At 39.2% G+C, this 12,541-nt stretch overlaps 1 protein-coding gene and 1 pseudogene across 1 annotated transcript in view; both read left to right on the forward strand.

Annotated features, from left to right (window-relative positions):
• Trpm3 (transient receptor potential cation channel, subfamily M, member 3) overlaps positions 1-12,541 on the forward strand; it is an 870,412-nt gene that overhangs the window by 130,678 nt on the left and 727,193 nt on the right.
• LOC147997077 (ubiquitin-conjugating enzyme E2 D2 pseudogene) lies at positions 1,355-3,208 on the forward strand (annotated as a pseudogene).

A 12,541-nucleotide genomic window follows, 5' to 3' on the forward strand; every position in this document is an offset into this window, starting at 1 on the left:
TTCCTCTGGCGCCTGGATGTGCACAGAGTGCAGTCTCTTCTGGTTTCCCAGGCGTGTCCGCCTCTCTGAAGGTTCAGCTCTCCCTCCCACGGGATTTGGGTGCAGAGAACTGTTTATCCGGTCTGTTTCCTTCAGGTTCCGGCAGTGTCTCAGGCGCAGGGGTCCTGCCGCTCCCGGGCCCTCCCCTACGGGAACCCAGAGGCCTTATACAGTTGCCTCTTGGGCCAGGGATGTGGGCAGGGGTGGGCAGTGTTGGTGGTCTCCTCCGCTCTGCAGCCTCAGGAGTGCCCACCTGATCAGGCGGTGAGGTCTCTCTCCCACGGGTTTTGGGAGCAGAGAGCTGTTGCCTCTCCTTTTCTTTCTAAATTTCTCTTTTTTAATTGGATATTTTTTATTTACATTTCAAATGTTATTCCCTTTCTGTCTTTCTTTCTTCCTTCCTTCTTTCCTCTTTCTTTCTCTTCCTTCCTTCCTTTCTTTCCTTTCTTCTTTCCTTCCTTCCTTCTTTCCTTCCTTCCAATCTTTCTTTCTTTCTTTCTTTCTTTCTTCTTTCTCTTTTTCTCTTTCTCTCTTTCTTTCTTTCTCTCTTTCTCTCTCTCTTTCTTTCTTTCTCTCTTTCTTTCTTTCCTTTTGAAGCAGGAATTTGTTATGTAGTTCAACTCACTATACAGCCCACACCAGCCTTGAACTCATGATCCTCCTCCAGAAGGCTGGGATTCTAGCTGTATCCTACAGGCCTGCATGGCTCTGGTTGCCTTTTTAATAACTTTGTTTTTAGTAGTGACTAATTTCCTCATCTGAATTACTACAGACTCTGAGTTAACGGAAACTGCTTACAAAGCTTCATTTAGTTTGTTTTCGTTATTATTATTATTTGTGGGTGGGTATGTGGGGGTGCATTCATATGCAGGTCAGTACATATGTGTTATGATATGCATGTCTCTGTACATGTTGTTACAAGACAAGTTTGTACATTGCCTCCACACAAATTCTGGGTGACTTAACTCAGATCACCAAGCTTGTGCTTTTACCTGCTAGGACACTTACCACTTCTTGTTTCCCACTTTACTTTAAAAGTTGAAGCCCAATACTTTACCTTTACTTTTTCTAGAATATATTTAAGAGGCAATTTGTTGTCTGTATTTGAAGCATTTATCCAACAAAGGGCCAAAATATAAAAGAGAACACAATTAATACCGCTTTTGACCAAAATACAAATGGAAAAAAGCTATTTTAGTAGGACAAAGAATGAGCATAGTGGTTTAAAATATAAATAGAAAAAAAGGGACAGGATTTTTATTTTTCCATATTTTGAGCAATTTATTATGACTTTATCAGAAATACAAACATTGCTTTTATGTATCAGTTTGTTTGTTTATTTATTTGTTTGTTTTTACTTAGCAAAGCATTGTTGCACTTCTACACACACAATTCCCTTCCCATTAGAAATATTCACCCTCAGCCCATGACCTGCCTCTGTGCAGACCCTTCAGATCTAACCTCTGATCAGTTTAGGAACAAAGTGTCTTTGTTTGGCAGAGTTGGTGTGAGGAGACAATCTTTCCTCACTACCAGGATAATCAAAGTTTGGCTGGACCTTGGATCAAAGATCACAGACTATGGTCCTGAAACATAATAATTTGGCATATGGCCTTCCGGCCCAGTGTTCTGCAGGTCCAGTTGGAGAAGATAAGTTTCCCTGGAAAGCCACAATTATGGGACCTAATTTCAACCCATATCAAGGTGGTGTATTCTTTCTGTTAATTTATTTTCCTAAAGACTACTCCTTCAAGTCACCTAAGGTTGCATTTACAACAAAAATTTATCATCTAAATATTAACTGTAATGGCAGAATTTGTCTTAATACTCTAAGTTCACAGTGGTCTCCTGGTTTATCTATTTTTAAAGTTCTCTTATGCATTTGTTCACTGCTATGTGATTGAAGTCCAGGTGGTCCCCTAGTGCCAGAGATTGCATGAATCTCTAAAACAGATAAGTACCACAGAATATTTCAGAAACGGACTCAAGTATACCTTAGAGTCCTAAGATCTGTATTATAGCTGAAATAAACTTTAATTACTGTTAAAAATAATCAATCACTTTCTTTTGCACATATAGATTTATTTTGAGCCTTTGATCTCACTATTCATATGCCATCAAGATGCCATAAAATATTCTGGTAAGAAGTACATGCTTCCTGCCTTCTAGAAAAAAGGCAAAATAGAATAACAAAAATCAAAAGACTGCACAATGACCATGGGTCAGAATACTGTCCTCCATGCTAAAGACTGAAAGATAAGTGCCTTCAGACTCTTAATTGAAGAGGATTAAAAGTGGTACTGTAGAGCTGTGAATGGCATCTGACAAGTGATGGTCAGTTGGCCCACACAATCTTGTTCCCTTCTTATAAACTTGTATCAGTTTTCTCCTGTTGTTTTAATTATTCTCCACCATCTCCATGATGTAAGCAATAGAAATATATTAGAGTTCTGGAGGTCAGAGGTCTAGGGTGGGTCTCACTGGGCTAAAAGTGGCAGCGGACCAGATTCTTCCCAAGAGACTCAGGGGAGCTCATACCCCTGCCCTCCTTCCTCACAAACAATAGTATTCTATCTTTCTCTATCCTCTCTCTGCCTCCCATGCCCCTAGGTTTCTTTTACATATCCATGTGATAAGGTTGGGCACAACCGCAAAGCCATTTTAGTCTTACTGAGCCATCTACTTGCATGATGAAGACGGATATTCACAAGTCTCAAGGATCAAGATATGGGCATTTTGGGAAGTCATTGTTCTAAGTACCATGAGAGGAAGATATCGGGGCCTTCAGGGAAAAAGATAAGGGCACAGAGTAGCCGAAGGGGTGTGTTTTAGAGAAATGTCTACTGTTGTCATTGTCAGGAAGGGTCAACTGGAAAAGTCTGTCATCCATAGATAATAGGAGGTAAGAGCGCAATACACTCAGGTTATGCACATCCCAACTCACACACAGAGTAATCCTTTCTGTTCCCTCGATTGCTAAATTAACCAGTTCTCTCATGTCTCTCAAGTCTGACATCAGTTTCTCAGTCAGGGTAGCAGATGGAACCCCATCATTAGGTCCTTGACATTTTACAGCAGTGGATTGAAATAATTGATAATTATGACAACAGAAGACAAGTTGATGGTTTGTAAACCATTTTCTTGAGTAAAGTCTATCACGGATCCACAAGAAAATAACAGTAAACAACATATATCATATATATGTACATATATATATATATATATATCCCTTAAGAGGAAATGTTTTTGACTTGGAAAAATAGATCTATTATATATAATATATACATATATATGTATATGTATATAGATAATGCAGTATTAGATTTAGTTTGTAAATGAGCACAGAAAAGCTCAGTTTGCAAAGAGAAAGTGTGATACAGAAATGTCAGATTTATTTTACTTTAGAGATCTCAAAAGAAAAATGTTGTGTCATATCTTCTGTGTTCTAATTAAATGCCTTTAATATCCTACACAGTCCCTTTAAACTGTATTTTCCTTAGTGAAATTGATTTTTAATAAATGAGCTCGATAAGATTAATACTCATTTTAATTTAACAGCCAGCTACAAGTATAGCTGGAGTCCATGGTCTTAGAATTAATTACAGCTTTGAAACATACAGCTTAAGTTGCAAAAATCAGTCATGGCTGACAGAGCTGAGGTCTAGACCCAGGGAGACAGCTGGGGATGTTGAGGGAAACCCTTTAAACCAGGAAGCGCTGAGAATTTGAGCATTCTGCCCCCACTGTTCTCTTGGGTTTTACATACTGTGAGCATTTGGGGTGTCTGTACAACAGAAGTGATTGGTCGCCTCAAAGGAGTGTGAATTAACACTGTGTTGACTAGAGTAGTTACTTTAGCATACTTGAGTGTGTTCTTCCAGTCCCAGCTGAAAGGGGAGGACGGAGGTGGGCTATACTGTGAGGTCCAGGAGGACAACAGCTGCTCACTTCAGTCCACCCATGCTGGGCCCCCAGTGAGGCGCCCAGATTGAACTCTCTCAGGCTTAACTCTGCAGCTTTGCTTTTCTTCTCGGCTTGTGCCCACTACCTGGACCTTGAGGCCTTTGCCTTTTCTGTTTTGTTTGCTTGCTTGCTTATCCTCAAATCGGATTGTCAGTTGAGAAGATCTTGACATGTTTTGAGGGCATCACAAAGCAGCTCAGGTCCACAAGTCAGGAATGCCTTCAGCTACTGACTTTTTTTCCCTGTGCCAAAGGCATCGTCCTTAGGGTTTCTTGCCCACTGACCTCGCTCCTGAGTTAGACTCTCCTCTGGGAGCACAGGCAGGTGGCGTGCGGTGGGGCAGTGCAGTTATAGTTGACACTTGGACCTTGGGTTCAAACTGTGCCTGCCATTTCACCCTGCATGTAGCTTTCCTTCAATTCCTGAGACGCATCAAGCATTTGTGAGGTAGATATGAGCTGAAATATATCTGTCTTTATTTTAAAATAACCTCTTAAATAATATGGACCAGGGAAGGAACAGGAGAACAAATGGAATCGTTCACACAGGATGGCAGAGCAGGAAAAATCTCCTGGTGGGTGATGAGTGACGAAGGAAGGAGTCAGTAAGAAATGTATGTGATAATCTGGTAAGTGCCGAGCTCTGTGGTTTTTATATGAAACACAGCTCTATGACAATGGTATTCATGGTGCATTTGTTATAGTTAAACGCGTTATCTTTATGGCCAATATGGAATGGCTTTGAAAACTTCCTGTCAGGAGGTTTGTAGTGTACTGACTTTTTTAATACAAGATAATGTTACTTTGAAAATGATATTCCCTCTAAGATTTCACCATAGAAAACCACTTTATTACATTGTAGCTTCCAGCTGCGGGGAAATAATTCAAACACCTGACTTCTGGGGTGACACTGTCAGCTTTCAGTGGGGGTGCTTGTAAAGATTTAAAATGATTACAAATATCTGTAATTTATATTATGAGTAAATATCACAACAACACCTAAAAACAGGATTGAAGGTTCAGGACATGACATATTTGTAATCACAGAAATGCAGGAAGAATCCAAACACAGCTAAAAATATTAATTGTTTGACAGGTGGGTTCTTGCTTCCTAGTGATTAATTTTCATCATCTTATCCCAATTTTAACAAAAACAACAACAGCCATCAAACCCAAATAAATAGATGTGAGGAAGTAGAAGAGTTTACTGGTGCTTCACGGGAACAAGGGGAGAACTCACACTCCATAGCCAGAGGCAGTCAGTGCTGCGAGCTAAATGAATTCTGTTCCCTTCTTCTGAGAGTGAAGCTTCACAAACTTCAGTATTGACCGAAGCCTCAAGCATCAAATTGGCGAAGGAGAGATTTTTGAAAAGTTAAGAAACAAAAATTCTTCGCAATGAATCAAGATGAATGAAGGGACACCAGGGGTCACAAAGGGCATGTTCTTTACTCGTTAAAACACACCGTGGTTTACTTATGGCCTCAGATACATGATGAAGAAGCATCTTACAGGAAACATCAATGGCTGTTAAGACTTTCACTGTCCCCTTATAATTTCCTTAAAGTAAGGCTAATTTTGACTGAAAGTAGGTCATCCAAAACTTAGAAATAATCTATGAAATACCTTCTATTGTTAAAACTATTAAAGTATGAAGTTTGTTTATCTACATGATTTAAGTTGTATAAGCTCCCGAAAGAAAAATCTAACTTTTTAGGTTTTCAGTATATTGACTTTCAATAGTTTCCTTTCCAGAGAAGGTTTAGATTTACAGTATTAGTAAACAGCAAATACAGAGCTGTCCCCTTCTCCCATGCACATCTCAGATGCACAGCCCCTCTAAACGTCAGCATTCTCTTCCAGAGGGTTATACTGGGAACAACTGTCAAACCCACACTGATTGACTCGGCCCTATCACACAAACCCGTAGTTTACAAGAGACTCTGCTTTGGGGACTGAACACGTTATGAATTTTAAAAGAAGATGGGCAGCCTGTATCAACCGTGGTGCGGAAAAGGTGGAGAGGATTTCACTAGCATATGAAACATCCGCGCTCTACCCGCTGACCTGTTCCTCCTCAATTCTCAGCAACTGCTGTTCTTTTCACAGTTACCATGGTGTTTTGTTTGTTTGCTTCACTTCCTGGCATTGTGGCTGAGATAAACCCTGTCATCTGCATAGGTCTGATTGGGGTAGGTCAGCATGGGATAGAGTCAAACCAGGTAGTGTGTGGACTCTTTATACTGGTTACTTTTACTCTCTGTAGGCTTACTTTCCTTTGTGTCATTTTGTGTCTTGATAAGTCACTTATCCACACTGAGTGACAGCTGCTGTCTGGATGCAGTGCCACTGTTACCCATTCACTCTCCAAGGAACATGGCACAGTGGGTCCTTCTAGCACGACTAGTTGAAGACATGATCTGAAGAGAGTGAGGGGTACAGTACGGGCAACTTGAATAAAGTCACTGTAAATATCTGTACAGTGTTTTGTGTAGACACAGCTTTTCAGGTGATTTGGGTGTGGCCAATGTGCCAATGAACTTTTGTTTACTGTGACAAATCCACAAACAACTTTAGGTATTTTGTTTTAGCCTATAGATTCCAAATCTAGAAGGTGTGGTGGAGCCACTCAAACTCTGAGAACCAGAAAGCTGAACAGAGAGATAGGAAGCGGTGAGAATGAGAGTCGCCTATCCAAGGCACCCCATCGGTTAAGTGGCTTTCTACACTAGAACCTACATTCTAGAGTTCCCACCACACTCCAGCAGTTATCTCAAACCATGAATCCATCATAAAAGATACCACTGTATCAGAATACCCATGACCTAATAGCCTCTGGGAAAACACTTCACAGACACATCTGAAGCTCACTTTGTTCATCTCCCAGATGTTTCCCAAGACAGTTGAGAAGGCACTCAGGGAGAACCATCCCAGTCAAGAAGCACAGTCCATAGATGGTGTGGTAAGGCCTCCTTAGTCCTGGATGCAACTGTCAGACATGCATGCAGCTCAAAGGCAGAACGATTGCCTGCGTGGGAAAAGAAAGAGGAAGAAAGTGAAGGGGATGACGGCAGGCTATCTTGTGAAGTGGCTTCGTTCTGTATCCCCACAGCCAACACATGGGGGGTTCTCTTGTTCCACATTGTCAGAACTGGGCGGCGTCATGTTTGGAACTTGCACTGTTGCAATAGAAATGAAGGACAGCTCATTTGTGTAACTTGTGTTCCTCCTGGCATATGATGGGAAGCATCTTGAATGTTCCTTTCCCTTTAGTACATCTTCCCCGGGGCAGTCGACTATTCCTTTATTTTTGACAGGTTTTAATGGTATTGTTTTGTAACCGTTGAGTCGTGAGAGCGCTTGGTCTATTTTGTATGACCACCCCATATTAGTATTTGGTTTGCATATATTTTTATCCAAGTCTGTAGACTACCTTCTCATTTTCTTGCCTGAATGCTTCACAGAGAATATTTTAGCTTTAATCAATGCCAGCTGACCAGTTATTTCTTTCATGTTTAGCACCTTTGGTATTCTGTCTGAAAATTCATCTCCATGTCTGGGCAAGTATAGAGTTTCTTTATGTGGTATTTTCTGGAAGTCTTACACTTTTGTCTTTTACATTTAGGACTATGGATATTTTGTTTCCCTTTGGGAATAGTTTAAGTCTGTCACTAGATCCTTTCTCCTCTCTCCCATACTGCACCCTAGTCTTTTCCTGTGCTTGATAGGCAGCTGCCTCATTGTTCCAATATTGCCTGGTGAAATGGCTGTTTTCTCCAGTGCACTGTCTGTGCTTCTTTGTCAAAGATCAGATGACTATATTTATAAGTGTCTATTTCTGGGATATCTATTATTACGCTGATCAAATAATCTGTTCTTTTGAAAATATTACAATTACGTGAAGTGATTCACACTGTCAAACTCATGAAAACTAGAATTCCTTTTACATCTGTTTCACGGAAAATTTCTGGAAAATATTTGAAGTTTTTGTAGAACATGTTTTCCTAGTGTTAAAATCAGTACTGATGTGGGTTTTTTTTGTTTTGTTTTTTTTGCAGAATTTAAAGATTAATTCACAAAAAATATTTTCTTGGTAGCAATTTTGTTTTTCCATACCTCTTTGTGCATAAGCATGTGTGTTTATCTAAATTACATGTATATATTTATTGTGTGTGAAATCCATGGCTTATACAGGTCAGGGGCCTATTTCTTGAGTTGGTTCTCTCCTACCATACAGATCTTAGGGAGGATCAAATTGTGGTTTTCATGCATGGCAGCAAGTGCCCTTATGTATTGAATCATCCATCTTACTGGCCACATGTATAAGATTTAAAACCACATATTCCTAGGAAGTATGTTCAATGAACTCTTAGGAGAATATTAGATTACACTATTATGTGTTTTCTTTAAGGTCATGCTCTCACAATTTTGTGATGAAGAGAGATGAAGAAATATTGTTGGAATATATTAATATAATAGAATAATCTCCCCAATACTTTTTGTAGTTCTGTCAAAAAACAAACAAAAAACAAACAAAAAAAAAACCCACCTCAGTTCAGGAACAGATGTAAAAATTAGCCAATAAATCCCAGATATACATAAGCATCTTTCATTTTCTGTTGTCTTAGTATCTTCTGTATGGTGGCTAAAAAATGAAAAAAAAAATCTAATTTAGTTTAAGCCTAATTTAGTGACTTAATTTCGATAAGAGTTTTGATAGTATCATATCATAAAATAAAAGTCTCTGGTCATTTGGAGGAGGTGACATATCCTAGAAGATTGATTCACAGTAGCCAAGTCACCAAACACAACTTTGTAAGCCTTGCCCACCCCTTAAATCACAATGTAAGTTTCACATCGTGTAGGAACTATGTCAGCTAGTTGTGTAAGACTCTTTGAGCAAAGACTTGTACCCTAGTGACCAGATCACATAAATAGGAAACAATCTTGGAGGCTGTGAGATTAGAACAATGGGAAATGAATTTCAAAAAGTACTGCTTTCAAGGATATTTTACTCTTTGTCCCTCCAGGGGAGGAAGATTTAGACTACATATCTTATTGTAATCATCGACTGTATAGCGTAAGTCTCTTCTTCAAGGCTACAATGCCTTTTTCGAGGTTGATAAATAGAATGCATTGTTAGTTAAAGAGTCGTGACATATGGTTTCAGTTTCCAATATTATGATAAATTCAAGATTAGATTCATGTTTTGTTAGTTTTGTTTCTGTTGGGAATATCTAAATATAATAGCATGACAGCTTACATTGAATTTCAACAGTTTTACATTCACTCTTACCTCATTCAAGTTCAGAGTTTGCTAGACATCCAGGTTGTATGTACTTAAAACCAACCTTGTAATTATATATTATTTTATTTATGTAAAGATGGCTTACACATCTTAATAGTTTAGCACTTTTGCATCCCTCTTAATAAGATGTGCCTGTTTCTTTTATGGACAACAAATTGTTAAAGGTTTGTTTTCTGTTATGAAGTTATTGTCCGTGGTCTGAATGATGATGTAAATCTTCTATTCAATGTTCAGCCCACAAATCACCCTCAGGAAGTTAGGAAGCAGATATCGTGCTGAGGCCCTCTTTTCTCCCCGCTCTCATCTTTGTCAACTCTACCATGATTTTCCATGGTATTCTGATGAAAATGAATGTGTGTGCCTTTCAGTTACAAATTAACATGTCAGCATATTGGCTGCAGGCAGGCTGTAATTCTGAGAAAATGGAAACAATGAACTTGGTATTCAAGTTATGTGTTCCTCTAAAATGTTTAGTAAGTGCAGTGTATTGTTCATAAGCCCATTATTTCAGAATTACACCAAAATTGTAAGTACAAGAAAATAGCTAAGGAGCCAGCATTAGGAATTCAAATTGTGGTAGATCTTGCCAACATCCGACTTTATTTTGACGCGTGGCTTGAGTCCTTTGCATATGTCTACTAAATAACTAAGCATTTTTCACCTTAATCTATCAGTGGTAATGGGGTTGCTGCTGGTGGTGGCGATAGTGGTATGTGTAGGGGGCTCTCTTGGCTCTTCTAAAAAGAAATAATTAAGTCCATAGACATAGACGATTCGAACAAAAGTTTACTCAGCAAGGCTAAGCAAAGCAAAGCACTCTGAGGAGACATAGGCATGATATGCCTGAGGTGGGGTGCACCCTAGCAGGATCTGGGTTACCAAATTTTTAAACAGATTTCATGAATATTTATGAGGCGTGTGTGATAGATATAGTCATGGTAGAAGATGACCCCTTTTCCATCTCAAATCATGGTGAACCAGATCTCCCTTTTAGGAAGTCCTGTCAAAACCACACTGCAAGCAATATTTACAATGACCTCCAGTCTTTGATGATGGCGAGCCCTGATCAGCACGCATCTGTGAGCAAATGCCCTGGGACCTTCCTTTTTGCTGCGGTAGCAACAACAGAAATTTAGAGGAGCTCTCCCCACACTGAGGCACATGACCAACAGGAGGCACAGTCACCAAGCTGCAGCTGTGTTTCTCCTTGTGCCTAATGTCTCCCCTACCTGCTATCATTTCTCTCACAAGGACTGGGTACCCTAGCATTGATTTTTAACCCCCAGATTTGTTTTTGCTGTAACATTTTCACATGTCCATTTTACTTACAGTAATAAATTTCTTCTAAAAGTATAAGACATGCTTGTTTGAGACATTGGATTTATTTTTATTAATGCTAATAAAGCAAATGGAACACTCACCACAAATATATCATACTTTATAGCTATAAGGAAATGGCACAACTAATTGTCTTTTTTCCTTGGTAAAAATGTAAAACATTGGGAGAGTCTATACTTATTCGATATGAATTAAAATATTAAGTGTAAAATTTAATTGGCAATAGGTGTGTTTATCACATGCGATCTGATTCTTAGGCTGGCTCTAAAGAGCCTTTGGAATGTGGAGTGACATGTTCAAATATTAAGGAGACATAAAGAGGTTCTGACAAATGGGAAACTCTTGACAGCATATTAAATACTCAATCACTCTTATGTCATGATAGCTCTGAATTTTGGAAGGCTATGTTCTCAGGCATCCTTGGGGAGGGACCCTGAGAGGCACACGATTTACTGCCAGTCGAGATCTCAGTGCATGAGAACTGTCTTTGTGATTCCATGCTCTGATGACTCAGCGTCAACCTTTAACAGGAGCACCAAAGCCTTTGCGCCTCCTCCTTGAGAGTTTACTTTCTTACTGCCTTGATTTCACATAGAAATCTGAACTTCAATGACAAAACACCAAATCCCTCCATTACTTTGTTTGCTGAGGTGTAAAATAACTCTCATTTGGAGTCAGAACAAGTCCAACCCAACCTCCACTGATACTGCGGAAAGAGATTAGTTCCTTTAATTTAAGGGTGTTAATACCTCCCATAGGACAGACTGTATAATGAAGTCAGAACAGATCATTAAATAGTTATGACAACTAGATTTTGCTGAAATTGCTAACAAGACTAGATAAATGTAGTACTCACTAACTGATGATTAAATCAGGTTCATAAACACCCCTACTAATCTTCCCCTTGGTTTTCCCAAACACATGCTAAAATAACCCTTATACTTAGGCAGTGACAATGTACACAAACAAGGCACATTCTAACCGCATCGTTTTTAACTATCTCTGTGGGAGAAGACTGTGGGTGTGTGTTTGCATGTACACAGATGCCTGGGTCTGCGCGCATGTAATGGGGAGACCAGATGTCAACCTCAAACATCAATTCTCACACAGGAAGAGGAACGCACACACAGTAACTGCAGATACTTTAGTAGGGAAAAGAACTTGCTGCACAAGTATAAAGACCTGAGTTCAAATCCCCAGATCCCACATGAAATAAGCCAGGTGTAACTGTATATGTCTGTAACTCCAGCACTGGGGAAATATAGACATGTATATCACTGGTCAACCAGCCTAGGCCAGATAGCAAGTTCAGATTCAATGAGAGATTCCGTCTGAAGGAATAAAGCAGGGAGTGATGGAGCAGGGCACTCCACATCCTATTTTGGCATCTGTAGCATATGCATGGGCTCAGTGTATACCTCAGTGTATACCTCAGTGTACACACTCCTGAGTGCACACACACACACACACACACACACACACACACACATATATATATACATATATATATATAGATGCAGAATTAATAACTACAAGATATTTCTTTTAAAACATGTAAAATAAATGCCTTATTAAGGAAACAAGATGAAAATTATAATGGAAAAACTAATTTATATCATGGTAGCAAATATGGACAACATAAAATCATCAAAGAAAATCCTCGTTTGTTTTTTTTATAAAAATTCACTGCAATTATAAAAAGAAAGAATAAACAAACGTGCTTCTAGTTTGAAAATTAAAGGTTATAAATAAGTCCACACATTCAAAGTAGATCTTCAGAATAAAGCTTTTATGTAAGAGATATGTGATAACAAGAGATAACAAGAGGGAGCCACAGAATGCAGTTCTTTCCCATTTAAAAAGAGGAAAAAGCCAAGGAGGGAGGCACTGATTA

The sequence above is a fragment of the Rattus norvegicus genome, chromosome 1 (assembly GCF_021556685.1).
Source record: "Rattus norvegicus strain SHRSP/BbbUtx chromosome 1, alternate assembly SHRSP_T2T, whole genome shotgun sequence".
In the NCBI taxonomy this organism is placed as follows: Eukaryota; Metazoa; Chordata; class Mammalia; order Rodentia; family Muridae; genus Rattus; species Rattus norvegicus.